The sequence below is a fragment of the Salvelinus sp. IW2-2015 genome, unplaced genomic scaffold (genome assembly GCF_002910315.2).
Source record: "Salvelinus sp. IW2-2015 unplaced genomic scaffold, ASM291031v2 Un_scaffold2866, whole genome shotgun sequence".
Taxonomy (NCBI): Eukaryota; Metazoa; Chordata; class Actinopteri; order Salmoniformes; family Salmonidae; genus Salvelinus; species Salvelinus sp. IW2-2015.
In genome coordinates this window covers 109183-124121 of record NW_019944166.1, presented here as the reverse complement: position 1 = coordinate 124121, position 14939 = coordinate 109183, and positions in this window count along the sequence as shown.

The window sequence follows — 14939 nt, the reverse complement described above, 5'->3', positions numbered from 1 at the left end:
ACCAATAAGAAGAAGAGACTTGCGTGGGCCAAAAACACGAGCCATGGATATTAGACCGGTTGTGGAAATCTGTCAATTTGAGATTTTGGTTCCACTGTCGTGATTTTGGTGAGATGCCAGAGTATGTGAATGGATGATTCTGCATGTGGTGGTTCCCACTGGTGAAACATGAGGAGGAGGTGTGGGGGTGCTTTGCTGGGACTGTCTGTGATTGATTTCTATTCAAGGCCATTAAGCCAGCATGGCTACACAACATTTGCAGCGATAACGCTCCCATCTGGTTTGGGCCTTAGTGGGGACTATCATTTGATTTTTCAACAGGACAGAACCAAAACACACCAGGCTGGTGTAGGGCTATTTGACCAAGATGAGAGGGATGGAGGTACTTGATAGATGACCTGGCTACATAAACTAACCAATTGAGATGGTTGGGATGAGTTGGACCGCAAAGTGAAGGAAAAGCAAGCCATGTGCTCAGTATATTGGGAATGCTTCAAGACTTTGGAAAAGCATTGTAGAATGAATATAATGGAAGCTGGTTAGAGAACCCTGCAAGAGGTGGCAGTGCTTCATCAAGGCAAAGGGTGGCAACTTTTGAGAATCTCAAAATTAAACAGATTTTTGATTTTAAGACTTTTTTGGTTACTACATAATTCATGGTGTTATTTTCATAGTTTTGTTGGTCTTCAGATACTATTTCTACAATGTAGAACATAGTAACATGACGAAAAACCTTGAATGAGTTAGGTGTCTGCAAACTTTTTGATTTTGGAATATAATATATAACGGGCACTCATCGCAACACACACACACACACACACGACACACAATCCCATTCTGTGGTGTAGGAAAGGAGGCATGGTGGAGTCTGGTCAGCAGGGAAATGGAGAGAGGGGGGCAGGAGGACATGAGGAGGAGAGGAAATGACAGAAAGAGAGAGGGGAAAGAGAAGAGAAGGAGGAGAGGAGGAGTGTATATTTAATTTGTGAGGAATCGCGATGGGCACAAATAGGTGCTGGCCTGAATACCACAGGAGGGACGAGGGAAGAACACCCACACAGATGAACAGGAGAGCATAACAGGCAATACCACACAAGCAACATCACACACACAAACACACACACCACAAACACACACGACAGGTAAACATGGCACACAACACACAACACACACACACACACACACACACAACACCACACACAACACACACACACACACACACAAAGAGAAAGAGGTGATGGCTGAGTGTAACTAGTAGAGAGAGGTGATGGAACTGAAGTGTAACTAGTAGAGAGAGGTGTGGACTGAGTATAAACTAGCTCAGAGAAGGTGATGGACTGAGTATAAACTATCAGAGAGAGGTGATGGATCTGAGTATTAAACTAGCTCAGCGAGAGGTGATGGACTGAGTGTAAACTAGCTCAGAGAGCGGTGATGGAGATAAAATAGCTTCAGAGAGAGTGGATGGACTGAGTATAAACTAGCTAGGGAGAGGTGATGGACTGAGGTATAAACTAGTCAGAGGGGTGATGGACTGGTATAAACTAAGCTCAGAGAGAGGTGATGGACTGAGTATAAAACTAGCTCAGAGAGAGGTGATGGACTGAGTTAACTAGCTAGATAGAGGTGTGGACTGAGTATAAACTAGCTCAGAGAGAGGCCGGTTTGTGCGCGCATTTTCAGTTATGGACTGAGTATAGAACTGGCTCAGAGAGAGGTGATCGGCTGAGTGTTAACTTAGCCCCTCAGAGCAGAGGTGATGGTAGTATAAACTAGGCTCAGAGATGAGGTGATGGACTGAGTGTAAACTAGTTCAGAGAGAGGTATGGGGCTGAGTATAATCGCTCAGAGAGAGGTGATGGTGAGTATAAACTAGTCAGAGAAGAGGTGATTGGACTGAGTGAATAAGATAACGCAGAGAGGTGATGGCTGAGTATAAACTAGCTCAGGAGGAGAGGTAGGATGGATATAAACTAGCTCAGAGAGAGCGTGAATGGACTGGAGTATAACTACTATGATCAGAGAGAGCGTGGATGGACTGAGTTACTAGTCAAAGAGAGGTGATGGACCTGAGTTATAATAGATCAGAGAGACGGTGATGGACTGAGTATAAACTAGCTCAGAGAGAGTGGAGGAGAGTGTAATCTCAGAGAGAGGTGAATGGTGAGTATACAACTAGCTCAGAAGAGAGGTGATGGATCTGAGTATTAAACTAGCTCAGAGAGAGGTTGATGACTGAGTATAACTAGCTCAGCGGAGAGGTGATGGACTGAGTGTAAACTAGGCTCGAGAGAGGTGAATGGATTGAGTATAAATTAGTAGAGAGAGGTGATGGACTGAGTATAAACTAGTCAGAGAGAGGTGATGGACTGAGTGTAAACCTAGCTGCAGAGAGAGGTGATGGACTGATAATAAACTAGCTCGCGAGAGGGTTGATGGACTGAGTATAGACTAGTCAGAGAGAGGTGAATGGACTGAGTGTAAAAGCTAAGCTAGAGAGAGGTTGATGGATGAGTATAAACTATCCAGAGAGAGGTGATGGGATGAGTGTAAACTAGTCAGGAGAAGGTGATGGACTGAGTGTAAACTGCTCAGAGAGAGTGATGGACTGAGTGTAAAACCCTAAAGCCCCCCTTAAGAAGAAGGAAAGGGTTTTGATGGACTTGAGTGTAAACTTAGTCTCAGAGAGTGGTGATGGACTAGTATAAATAGCTCAGAGAGTAGGTGATGGGACTGAGTATTAAAGCTAGCTCAGAGAGAGGTGATGGACTGAAGTATAAACTAGCTCAGAGAGAGGTTGGACTGGAGTGTAAACAGCTCAGAGAGAGGTGATGGACTGAGTATAAATAGATCAGAGAGAGGTGATGGCCTGAGTATAAATAGCTTCAGAAGAGAGGTGAATGGCTGAGTATAAAGTAGCTCAGCGAGAGGTGATGGCTGAGTATAACTAGCTCAGAGAGAGGTGTGGACTGAGTGTAACCTAGCTCAGAGAGAAGGTGATGGACTGAGTATAACTAGCTCAGAGAGAGGTGATGGACTGAGTGTAAACGAGCTCAGAGAAGTGATGGCAACTGCATGTAAACTAGCTAGAAGAGGGTGATGGACTAGTATAACTATCTTCAAGAGGAGAGGTGATGGACTGAGTTATTAACATAGCTCAGAGAGAAGGTGATGGGACTGAGTATAAACTAGATCAGAGTGATTGGATGGTGACTAAGCTCAGAAAGAGGTGAGGCTGAGTTTGTAACTAGCTCAGAAGAGTGAGGAGCTGAGTATAAAATAAGTGATATGGAGTACATGAGCGAGGTGATTGGATGAGTAGTAAACTAGGTCAGAGAGAGTGATGCTGAGTATAAACTATGCTCAGAGCTGAAGTGATACTGGTTAAACCTCAGGTACGAGATGACTACGTCAACAGCTCAGACAGAGGGTGATGGACTTGGTGTAAACCTAGCTCCGAGAGATCCGATGGTGAGTATAAACTGCTACGACTGAACGGTATGACTGATTCAACTAGCTAGAGAGAGGTGATGCTGAGTATAAACTAGCTCCAGAGCAGAGGTGCAAGTGAATAGCTCACAGGATGACGAGTTTAAACTAGCTCAGCGAGAGGGTGATCGGGACTGAGTATGAACTAGCTCAGAGACGGACGTGATGATCTGCAATGCCTAGACAGTGGAGAGTATAAACTAGCTCAGAGAGCAGTGATGGGACTGCGTATACACAGCTCAGAGAGAGGTGATGGGACTGACGTCCCCCTACAACGCCTAGCGTCAGAGAGAGGTGGATGGGGACTGAGTATAAACTGCTCAGAAGAGCGTACCTGACGAATGTCAGAGGTGACTGGAGCTGGTATAAACATACTTGAAGCTAGATAGAGTGTTAACCGCCTCAGAGAAGTGATCTGCTGAGTATAAATAGCTCAGAAACGAGGATTCGACTGGAGGTATAACACTAAGCCTCAGCAGGAGGTGATGGACGGTAAAGCTAGAGATATCACAAACTACTCGGAGAGGGTGATGGGACTGAGTTATCACTAGCCTCAGACGAGGAGCTGATGTGGACTGAGTATCAAACTAGCTCAGAGAGAGGTCGATGGACTGCCACTGCAGTATAAACTACGCTCAGAGCAAGAGGATGAACTGGCCTGTAAAACCCTAGCTAGGAGAGGCTGATGGACTGAGTATAAACTAGCTGCAGAGCAGTGATGCTGAGTAAGAGAAGGCTGATTGGGACTGTAAACTCAGCTAAGATAGGTGACTGTCAGAGAGACCGTGATGTGGAACTGAGTCATAAACTAAGCTCCAAGAGCAGAGCTGATGGGACTGAGTATAAACTACTCAGAGAGGAGGTGAACTGGATTCTAGCTAGGGAGACGAGGCTCTGAATTCGCTGAAGAGGTGGATGGACTGAGTGTAAACTAGCTCAAGGAGAAGGTCAATGGACTGACGGTCAAATACACTCAGCTCGAGAAGGTAGATGCGATGAGTTATAACTAGCTCCAGAAAGAGACGTTCGATGGAACTGCGTAGAAACTTAGCTCAGAGAGAGGTTGATGGACCCTGGATTAAACCTAGCTCAGAGAGAAGTGATGATGATACACTACTCGAGCGGTATGCGAATGAAACCACCAGCTCAGAGGAGACGGTGATGGACTGAGTATAACTAGCTCAGACGAGCAGGTGATGCTGAGTTATAACTAAGCGTCAGAGAGAGGTGATGGACTGAGTATAAAAATAGCATCGCGCGAGGTGATGGACTTGAGTTACAACTAGCTCAGAGAGAGGTGATGGGGTAAAAAGCGGGACTGAGTGTAAACTAGCTCAGAATGAAGAGGTGATGCGACATGAGTGAAAACGAGCTCAGAGCACAGAGTGATGGACCTCGAGTATCAAACTTAGAGTCAAGAGAGAGGTCGATGGAGAGTTGTATAAACTCAGTCAGAGAGAGGTGATGGGGACCTGAGTATAAACTACTCAGAAGAAGAGGATGATGGACTGAGTATAACCTAGCTCAGAGGAGAGGTGAGACTAGGTATAAAACTAACTCAGAGAGAGGTGATTGGACTGAGTTCAAACTAAGCCTCAAGAGCAGGTCAGGGACCTGAGTATAAACTAGCTCAGCGAGAACGGTGATGGATATAATAGCCCAGGAGGGTTGATCACGAGTTAACTAGCTAGCGAGAGGTGATGGACTGATATTAAACTAGCTCAGAGAGAGGTGATGACTGAAGTCATCAAACTACTCAGAGAGGCGGTGATGGACTGAGTGTAACTAGCTCAGAGACGAGGTGATGGACTGAGTATCAATACGCTAGAGACGTCATGATGAGTAAGCTAGGGAGAGTGATGGCTGAGCTAAACACAGCTCACGAGCAGGAGTGCATCGGACTGGATATGAAAACTAGCTCAGAGTGAGACGACACGTAGTGCAGAGAGAGGGAGGACTGCAGTATAACATAGCCTAGAGAGAGGTGACTGGGACTGAGTAATTAACTAGCTCAGAGAGACGTCGATGAGACTGCAAGTGCTCAACTCAGTCAGCGAGAGTGATGGACTGCAGTTATAAACTAGTCAGGAGAAGACAGAGTGGATGGGACTGAGTAGTACTAGGCTCAGAGAAGGAAGAGGCAATATGGCCTGAGTATAATACTAGCCTCAGAGAGAGGATGATCGGACTGACGCTATGTAAACTAGCGTCTAGAGAGAGGTGATGGCACTGAGCTTAACCACTAGTCAGAGACACGGTGATTGGACTGAGTATAACTAGCTCAGAGAAGACCGGTGATCGGGACTGAGGTATAAATACGCTCCAGAGAGACGGTTCGATGGGACCTGGAATAAACTACGTCAGAGTTAGAGTGAATGGAACTGAGTTTATAAACTAGCTCCAGAGGAGATGATGACTGACGTTAACAATAGCTAGAGAGAGGTGATGGACCCTGGTATAACTAGTATCAGAGAGGGAATGGACTGGATATTATCTCAGCGAGTGATCGATATAGACTAACTTAGTCACGGAGCAAGAGCGTGAGTGGACTGAGTCCTGTAAATGCTTCAAGAGAGGTGTGCAGGACTGGAGTATAACACTAGCTCAGAGAGAGGGGATGTGCAGCTGGAGTATAAACATAGGCTCTAGAAGAGGTAGCATGGGACTGCAGTATAAACCTAGCCCGCTAGAAGAGAGTGATGGACTGAGTTTAACACTAGCTCAGAGAAGCGTGATGACTGAGTACATCTAGCTAGAGACCGAGGCGTGATGGGACCTGAGATACAAAAACTAGCTCAGAGAGAGGTGATGGACTGGTATAACACTGCTCGAGAGAGGTTGATGGGACTGAGTAAGTTAAACTAGTCAGAAGGAGAGTGATGCGACTGCAGTATAAATAGCTCCAGAGAGAGGTGCAATGCGCAGCGATGAGGTAGTACCAAGCTCAGAGGAGGGTTGATATGGACTCGAGTAGTAAAACTAGCGTCAGACGCAGACGGTGAATCGGACTGACGTAATAAACTACGCTCCAGCACGAGAGGCTGTATTGGATGAGTTCAAAAGCTACGAGAGAGGATGGACTGATATAGTCAGACGAGAGCTGTCGCACGAGTATAAAATGCTCAGAGACGAGGTGATGGAACTGAGTCTAATCAACTACAGCTCACGAGAGAGTCGATTGGACGGAGTATAAACTAGCTCAGAGGAGAGGTGATGGAAGCTGAGTATAAACTCAGCTCAGAGAGAGGCTCGACTTGGTGGTGTAGAACCTAGCCATCAGGAGAGGTGATGACTGAGTATAAAATAGCTTAGAGAAGAGGCTGAATGCTGATTAAACTAAGCTCAGAGAGAGGCGATGGACTGAGTATACCTAGCAGGCGAGTGCATCGAACTACGAACTACGCCAGGACGAGTCATGGCCTGAGATCAACGAGCTCAGCGAGAAGGTGAGATGAGTAACAAATAGCTCAGAGAAGGGTGATGGCTGGTATACTGCGAGTAGATTGATATGTCAACTACACAGAGAAGAGCGTTGAATGGTTCAAACTGACCCAGAGATCGATGGACGGTATAACTAGGCCTCAGAGACGAAGTGATGACTTGAGTGTAAACTAAGCTCAGAGAGAGGTGATGACTGAGATCAAAACCTAGACTCGCGAGAGGTTGATGGACTGAGTATATAACTAGCTCAGAGAGAGTACGGGAACTGAGTATAACTAGCTCTCAGAGAGAGGTGATGGACTGCAGTGATAAACTAAGCATAGCAGAGAGTGATGGGGACTGAGTATTAAACACTAAGCTCAGACGAGAGTGATGGATGGCACTGAGTATAAACTAGCTAGAGAGAGGTGATGACTGACGTATAAACTAGCATCAGAACCAAGAGGTGATGGACTGAGTATAAACATTAGCTCCAGAGAGAGGTGATGGACTGAGTAACGTAGAAAGGGGTGGCTAGCTACAGAGCGCAGGTGATTGAGATGAGTTAAACTAGCTCAGACGAGAACGGTGAATGGCACTGGACGTATAAACTAGCTTCAAGAGAGATGGAGTGAGATCCGTCAGCAGACGTGATGGACTAAGTAACTAGTCAGAGAGAGGTTGATGGGACTGGAGTATAAAATAGCTCAGAAGAGAGGTGTGGACTAGTAAGTAAAATAAGCTCAGAGAGAGGTGATGGATGAGTGTTAAACCTAGACTCAGAGAGAGGTGAGACCTGGACTGAGTTAACTATGCTCGGAAGAGTACTGGACTGAGTACATAACTAGCTCAGAGAGAGGTATGGACTGAGTGTAAACTACGCTCAGAGAGAGGTGATGGACTGAGTATATAACCTACAGACGAGAGGATGACTGAGTGTTAAACTAGCTCAGAGAGCGGTGATTCACGCAGTCTCCTCTGAACAGTTGAGATGTGTCTGTTACTTGAACTCTGTGAATCATTTATTTGGGCTGCAATCTGAGGTACATTTAACTGCCGATTTCTGAGGCTGGTAACTCTAATGAACTTATCCTCTGCAGCAGAGGTAACTCTGGGTCTTCCTTTCCTGTGGCGGTCCTCATGAGAGCCAGTTTCATCATAGCACTTGATGGTTTTTGCGACTGCACTTGAAGAAACTTTCACAGTTCTTGAAATTTCCCGGATTGAATGACCTTCATGTCTTTTAGCAATGATGGACTGTCGTTTCTCTTTGCTTATTTGAGCTGTTCTTGCCATAATATAGACTTGGTCTTTTACCAAATAGGGCTATCTTCTGTATATCACCACCCCTACCTTGTCACAAAACAACTGATTGGCTCAAATGCATTAAGGAAAGAAACACGGGCCTCTTATATAATAATATGCATATATTAGCATCTGGGACTGAGCAGGAGGCAGTTTACTCTGGGCACGCTATTCATCCAAAAGTGAAAATCCTGCCCCCTATCCCAAAGCAGTTTTAACCTCCACTAAATATTGTAATGAATAATGTGGAAATTGAGCAAGATGTGGAGACTCAACTGCTTGGAGTATCCCTGGATTGTAAACTGTCATGGTCAAATTGATGGGGAGAAATCTGTCTATAATAAAGCACTGCTCTGCATTCTTAACAACACTATCAACAAGGCAGGTTCTACAGGCCCTAGTTTTGTCGCACCTGGACTACTGTTCAGTCGTGTGGTCAGGTGCCACAAAGAGAGACTTAGGGAAATTGCAATTGGCTCAGAACAGGGCAGCATGGCTGGCCCTTAGATGTACACAGAGAGCTAATATTAATAATATGCATGTCAATCTCTCCTGGCTCAAAGTGGAGGAGAGATTGACTTCATCACTACTTGTATTTATGAGAGGTATTGACATGTTGAATGAACCGAGCTGTCTGTTTGAACTACTGGCACACAGCTCGGACACCCATGCATACCCCACAAGACATCCAACCAAAGGTCTCTTCACAAGCCCCAAGTCCAGAACAGACTATGGGAGGTGCACAGTACTACATAGAGCCATGACTACATGGAACTCTATTCCACATCAAGTAACTCATGCAAGCAGTAAAATTAGATTAAAGAAAACAGATACAAAAATATTGTTTTTAAAATTGTGTAACTGCCTTTAATTTTGCTGAACCCCAGGAAGAGTAGCTGCTGCCTTGGCAGGAACTAATGGGGATCCATAATAAACCCCAGGAAGAGTAGCTGCTGCCTTGGCAGGAACTAATGGGGGTTCATAATACACCCCAGGAAGAGTAGCTGCTGCCTTGGCAGGAACTAATGGGGGTTCATAATAAACCCCAGGAAGAGTAGCTGCTGCCTTGGCAGGAACTAATGGGATCCATAATAACCCAGGAAGAGTAGCTGCTGCCTTGGCAGAACTAATGGGGATCCATAATAAACCAGGAAGAGTAGCTGCTGCCTTGGCAGGAACTAATGGGGATCCATAATAAACCCCAGAAGAGTAGCTGCTGCCTTGGCAGGAACTAATGGGGGTTCATAATAAACCCCTTGGAAGAGTAGCTGCTGCCTTGGCAGGAACTAATGGGGATCCATAATAAACCCCAGGAAGAGTAGCTGCTGCCTTGGCAGGAACTAATGGGGGTCCATAATAAACCCCAGGAAGAGTAGCTGKTGCCTTGGCACGGAAAAATACATGAACCTTCCCGCTAGCCATGATTGGCTGAGATAATGGATGGTTTGGACATCCCGAGAGATGAGTTCGGATTGGTCAGCCGTGTAGCATGCTTCTGTCTATAACATGAGCTGTTCAGTATGTGTAGATGATCATTATACCGCAGTTCGAAAGAGCTTAAAAAGTGTTGCTACTGCTCTCAACACTGCTGCCCTGAAGTTAATAGCTCTTTCGACAAAGATCAAACGTTGTGATCGACTACTTTCTGGAGGACGATCGTGACATGCTGACTCTCTCTGACTCTGAAAATGAATCAGACGATAGAGGAAATCCCTGATTTTAGGTAAAAATATTTTAATTGAACCAGAGATTGTAATCTTCTGATGATAGTGACGGGGAAGAAACAGCAATCAACAGTGTTGTTGTCATAGAAGAAGTTGACCGAGTTTTGAAATCAGTGGAATGCCCGGTAGAAGCAGAGAGACGAATGTGGAGGGAGTCAAAAAGAGAACATAGAAGGTTGTTGTATAAAACACCTGTCTCCGGATCTCATCTTCACTCCACTATACAAGTAACCATTTCACTGAACCGTTTACACCTTCTGTATCCTGTGCCTGTGACAAATACACTTAGATTTGATTTAATATAGTGTGTGTTTACCAGAGACTACAATGTGAAGAACAGCATGACCTGCACCAAAGTCAGATTAGGATATAGGCCAAGGACTAGATAGTGTATTTTTACTACTACTTTTTGCTACTATTTTCACCACTTTTAGTCTTGAAATCTTCAGTTGTTTACTACACTACTCACTCTGTTTAGCCTCACATGTGAATCCTTAAAGAGATGGGTGGGGCTAAGGCTTAAGACGGTGAACAATGCTGAATGGGTGTAGACAAAMAATAGCTCTCCAGTAGGTGTACCAAAACATTCAAGGGCCATTTTGTCAAAGGTGTGGTTACAAGTTTATCAACTTTCAAAGCAGAATTGGTTTCCCATTGTTCCTCAACTGTAGTGTATGATARACCACCGTCTAACCTGCTCGGTCTAGTTCTATATATAAACCCAATACTGTCTAATCTATTCTGTCTAGTTCTATACAGTTCAATAGGAAAGTTTTCAGATGCCTTTTTTTACACATTTTGTACAGCCTTATTCTAAAATGGATTAAATAAATGTTTTTCCTCTTCAATCTACACACAATACCCCATAATGACATCACAATACCCCATAATCACCCTATGAAATAACACATGGAATTTGTAGTAACCAAAAATAGTCTTAAATCAAAAAATCTGTTTTGAATTTTAGATTCTCAAAGTTGCCAACCCTTTGCTTTGATGACAGCACTGCCACATCTTGCGATTCTCTCTAACCAGCTTCATGAGATAGTCACTCTACATATGCTTTTCCAAAGTCTTAGGAGTTCCACATATACTGAGACATGTGGCTGCTTTTCCTTCACTTTGCGGTCCAACTCATCCCAAACCATCTCAATTGGGTTGAGGTTGGGTGACTGTGGAGGCCAGGTCATCTGATTCAGTACTCCATCCCTCTTCATTTTTGGTCAAATAGCCCTTACACCAGCCTGGGGTGTGTTTTTTGGGTCAGTGTCCTGTTGAAAAAACAAAATGATTAGTCCCACTAAGCCCAAACCAGATGGGATGGGCTATCGCTGCAGTAATGTTGTGGTAGCCATGCTGGTTAAGTGTGCCTTGAATTATAAATCAATCACAGACAGTGTCACCGCAAAGCACCCCACACACCTCCTCCACATGTTTCACAGTGGGAACACACATGCAGAGATCATCCATTCACATACTCTGCATCTCACAAAATCACGACAGTTGGAACCAAAATCTCAAATTGGACAGATTTCCACCGTCTAATATCCATGGCTCGTGTTTTTGGCCCAAGCAGTCTCTTCTTCTTATTGGTCTAACCTAGTAGTGGCCTGATTCACGCAGTCTCCTCTGAACAGTTGAGATGTGTCTGTTACTTGACTCTGTGAAATCATTTATTGGGCTGCAATCTGAGGTACATTTAACTGCCGATTTTGCAGGCTGGTAACTCTAATGAAACTTATCTCTTGCCGCCAGAGGTAACTCTGGGTCTTCCTTTCTGTGGCCGGGGTCCTCATGAGAGCCAGTTTCATCATAGCACTTGATGGTTTTTGCGACTGCACCTTGAAGAATACTTTCACAGTTCTTGAACATTTCCCCGGATTGAATGACCTTTCGTCTTTTAGCAATGATGGACTGTCGTTTTCTCTTTGCTTATTTGAGCTGTTCTTGCCATAAATATAGACTTGGTCTTTTACAAAATAGGGCTATCTTCTGTATATACACACCTCTACCTTGTCACAAAAACAAACTGATTGGCTCAAATTGCATTAAGGAAAGGAAACACGGGCCTCTTATATTAATAATATGCATATATTAGCATCTGGGACTGAGCAGGAGGCAGTTTACTCTGGCACGCTATTCATCCAAAAGTGAAAATTCCTGCCCCCTATCCCAAAGCAGTTTTAACCTCCACTAAATATTGTAATGAATAATGTGGAAATGAGCAAGATGTGGAGACTCAACTGTGCTTGGAGTATCCCTGGATTGTAAACTGTCATGGTCAAATTGATGGGGAGAAATCTGTCTATAATAAAGCACTGCTCTGCATTCTTAACAACACTATCAAAAGGCAGGTTCTACAGGCCCTAGTTTTGTCGCACCTGGAATACTGTTCAGTCGTGTGGTCAGGTGCCACAAAGAGAGACTTAGGGAATTGCAATTGGCTCAGAACAGGGCAGCATGGCTGGCCCTTAGATGTACACAGAGAGCTAATATTAATTATATGCATGTCAATCTCTTCCTGGCTCTAAAGTGGAGGAGAGATTGACTTCATCACTACTTGTATTTATGAGAGGTATTGACATGTTGAATGAACGAGCTGTCTGTTGAACTACTGGCACACAGCTCGGACACCCATGCATACCCCACAAGACATCCAACCAAAGGTCTCTTCACAAGCCCCAAGTCCAGAACACAGACTATGGGAGGTGCACAGTACTACATAGAGCCATGACTACATGGAACTCTATTCCACATCAAGTAACTCATGCAAGCAGTAAAATTAGATTAAAGAAAACATACTAAAAATATTGTTTTTAAAATTGTGTAACTGCCTTTAATTTTGCTGAACCCCAGGAAGAGTAGCTGCTGCCTTGGCAGGAACTAATGGGGATCCATAATAAACCCAGGAAGAGTAGCTGCTGCTTGGCAGGACTAATGGGGTTCATAATAAACCCAGGAGAGTAGCTGCTGCCTGGCAGGAACTAATGGGGGTTCATAATAAACCCCAGGAAGAGAGCTGCTGCCTTGGCAGGAACTAATGGGGATCCATAATAACCCCAGGAAGAGTAGCTGCTGCCTTGGCAGTAACTAATGGGGATCCATAATAAACCCCAGGAAGAGTAGCTGCTGCCTTGCAGGAACTAATGGGGATCCATAATAAACCCCAGTAAGAGTAGCTGCTGCCTTGGCAGAACTAATGGGGGTTCATAATAAACCCCTGGAAGAGTAGCTGCTGCCTTGGCAGGAACTAATGGGGATCCATAATAAACCCCAGGAAGAGTGCTGCTGCCTTGGCAGGAACTAATGGGAGTCCATAATAAACCCCAGGAAGAGTACGCTGCTGCCTTGCAGGAACTAATGGGGTCCATAATAAACCCCAGGAAGAGTAGCTGATGCCTTGGCACGGAAAAAATACATGAACCTTCCCGCTAGCCATGATTGGCTGAGATAATGGATGGTTTGGACATCCCGAGAGATGAGTTCGGATTGGTCAGCCGTGTAGCATGCTTCTGTCTATAACATGAGCTGTTCAGTATGTGTAGATGATCATTATACCGCAGTTCGAAAGAGCTTAAAAAGTGTTGCTACTGCTCTCAAACTGCTGCCCTGAAGTTAATAGCTCTTTCGACAAAGATCAAACGTTGTGATCGACTACTTTCTGGGGACGATCGTGACATGCTGACTCTCTCTGACTCTGAAAATGAATCAGACGATAGAGGAAATCCCTGATTTTAGGTAAAAATATTTTAATTGAACCAGAGATTGTAATCTTCTGATGATAGTGACGGGGAAGAAACAGCAATCAACAGTGTTGTTGTCATAGAAGAAGTTGACCGAGTTTTGAAATCAGTGGAATGCCCGGTAGAAGCAGAGAGACGAATGTGGAGGGAGTCAAAAAGAGAACATAGAAGGTTGTTGTATAAAACACCTGTCTCCGGATCTCATCTTCACTCCACTATACAAGTAACCATTTCACTAACCGTTTACACCTTCTGTATCCTGTGCCTGTGACAAATACACTTAGATTTGATTTAATATAGTGTGTGTTTACCAGAGACTACAATGTGAAGAACAGCATGACCTGCACCAAAGTCAGATTAGGATATAGGCCAAGGACTAGATAGTGTATTTTTACTACTACTTTTGCTACTATTTTCACCACTTTTAGTCTTGAAATCTTCAGTTGTTTACTACACTACTCACTCTGTTTAGCCTCACATGTGAATCCTTAAAGAGATGGGTGGGGCTAAGGCTTAAGACGGTGAACAATGCTGAATGGGTGTAGACAAATAATAGCTCTCCAGTAGGTGTACCAAAACATTCAAGGGCCATTTTGTCAAAGGTGTGGTTACAAGTTTATCAACTTTCAAAGCAGAATTGGTTTCCCATTGTTCCTCAACTGTAGTGTATGATATACCACCGTCTAACCTGCTCGGTCTAGTTCTATATATAACCCAATACTGTCTAATCTATTCTGTCTAGTTCTATACAGTTCAATAGGAAAGTTTTCAGATGCCTTTTTTTACACATTTTGTACAGCCTTATTCTAAAATGGATTAAATAAATGTTTTTCCCTCTCAATCTACACACAATACCCCATAATGACATCACAATACCCCATAATGACATCACAATACCCCATAATGACATCACAATACTCCATAATGACAATGTGAAAGCAGGTGTTTAGAAAATGTTGGCACATTTATAAAAACAAAAACAGAAATACCTTATTTACAGTATTCAGACCCTTTGCCATGAGACTCAAAATTGAGCTCAGGTGCATCCTGTTTCCATTGATATCCTTGAGATGTTTCTACAACTTGATTGGAGTCTACCTGTGGTAAATTCAATTGATTGGACATGATTTGGAAAGGCACACACCAGTCTATATGTGACCGACCACCTTGATTCTTATGTAGCAACATGTGAAATGTAAAAGTAGAGACACGGAGCTACTAAATGGTATCATTGAGGAACAGAAAGACAAGCTTCCCC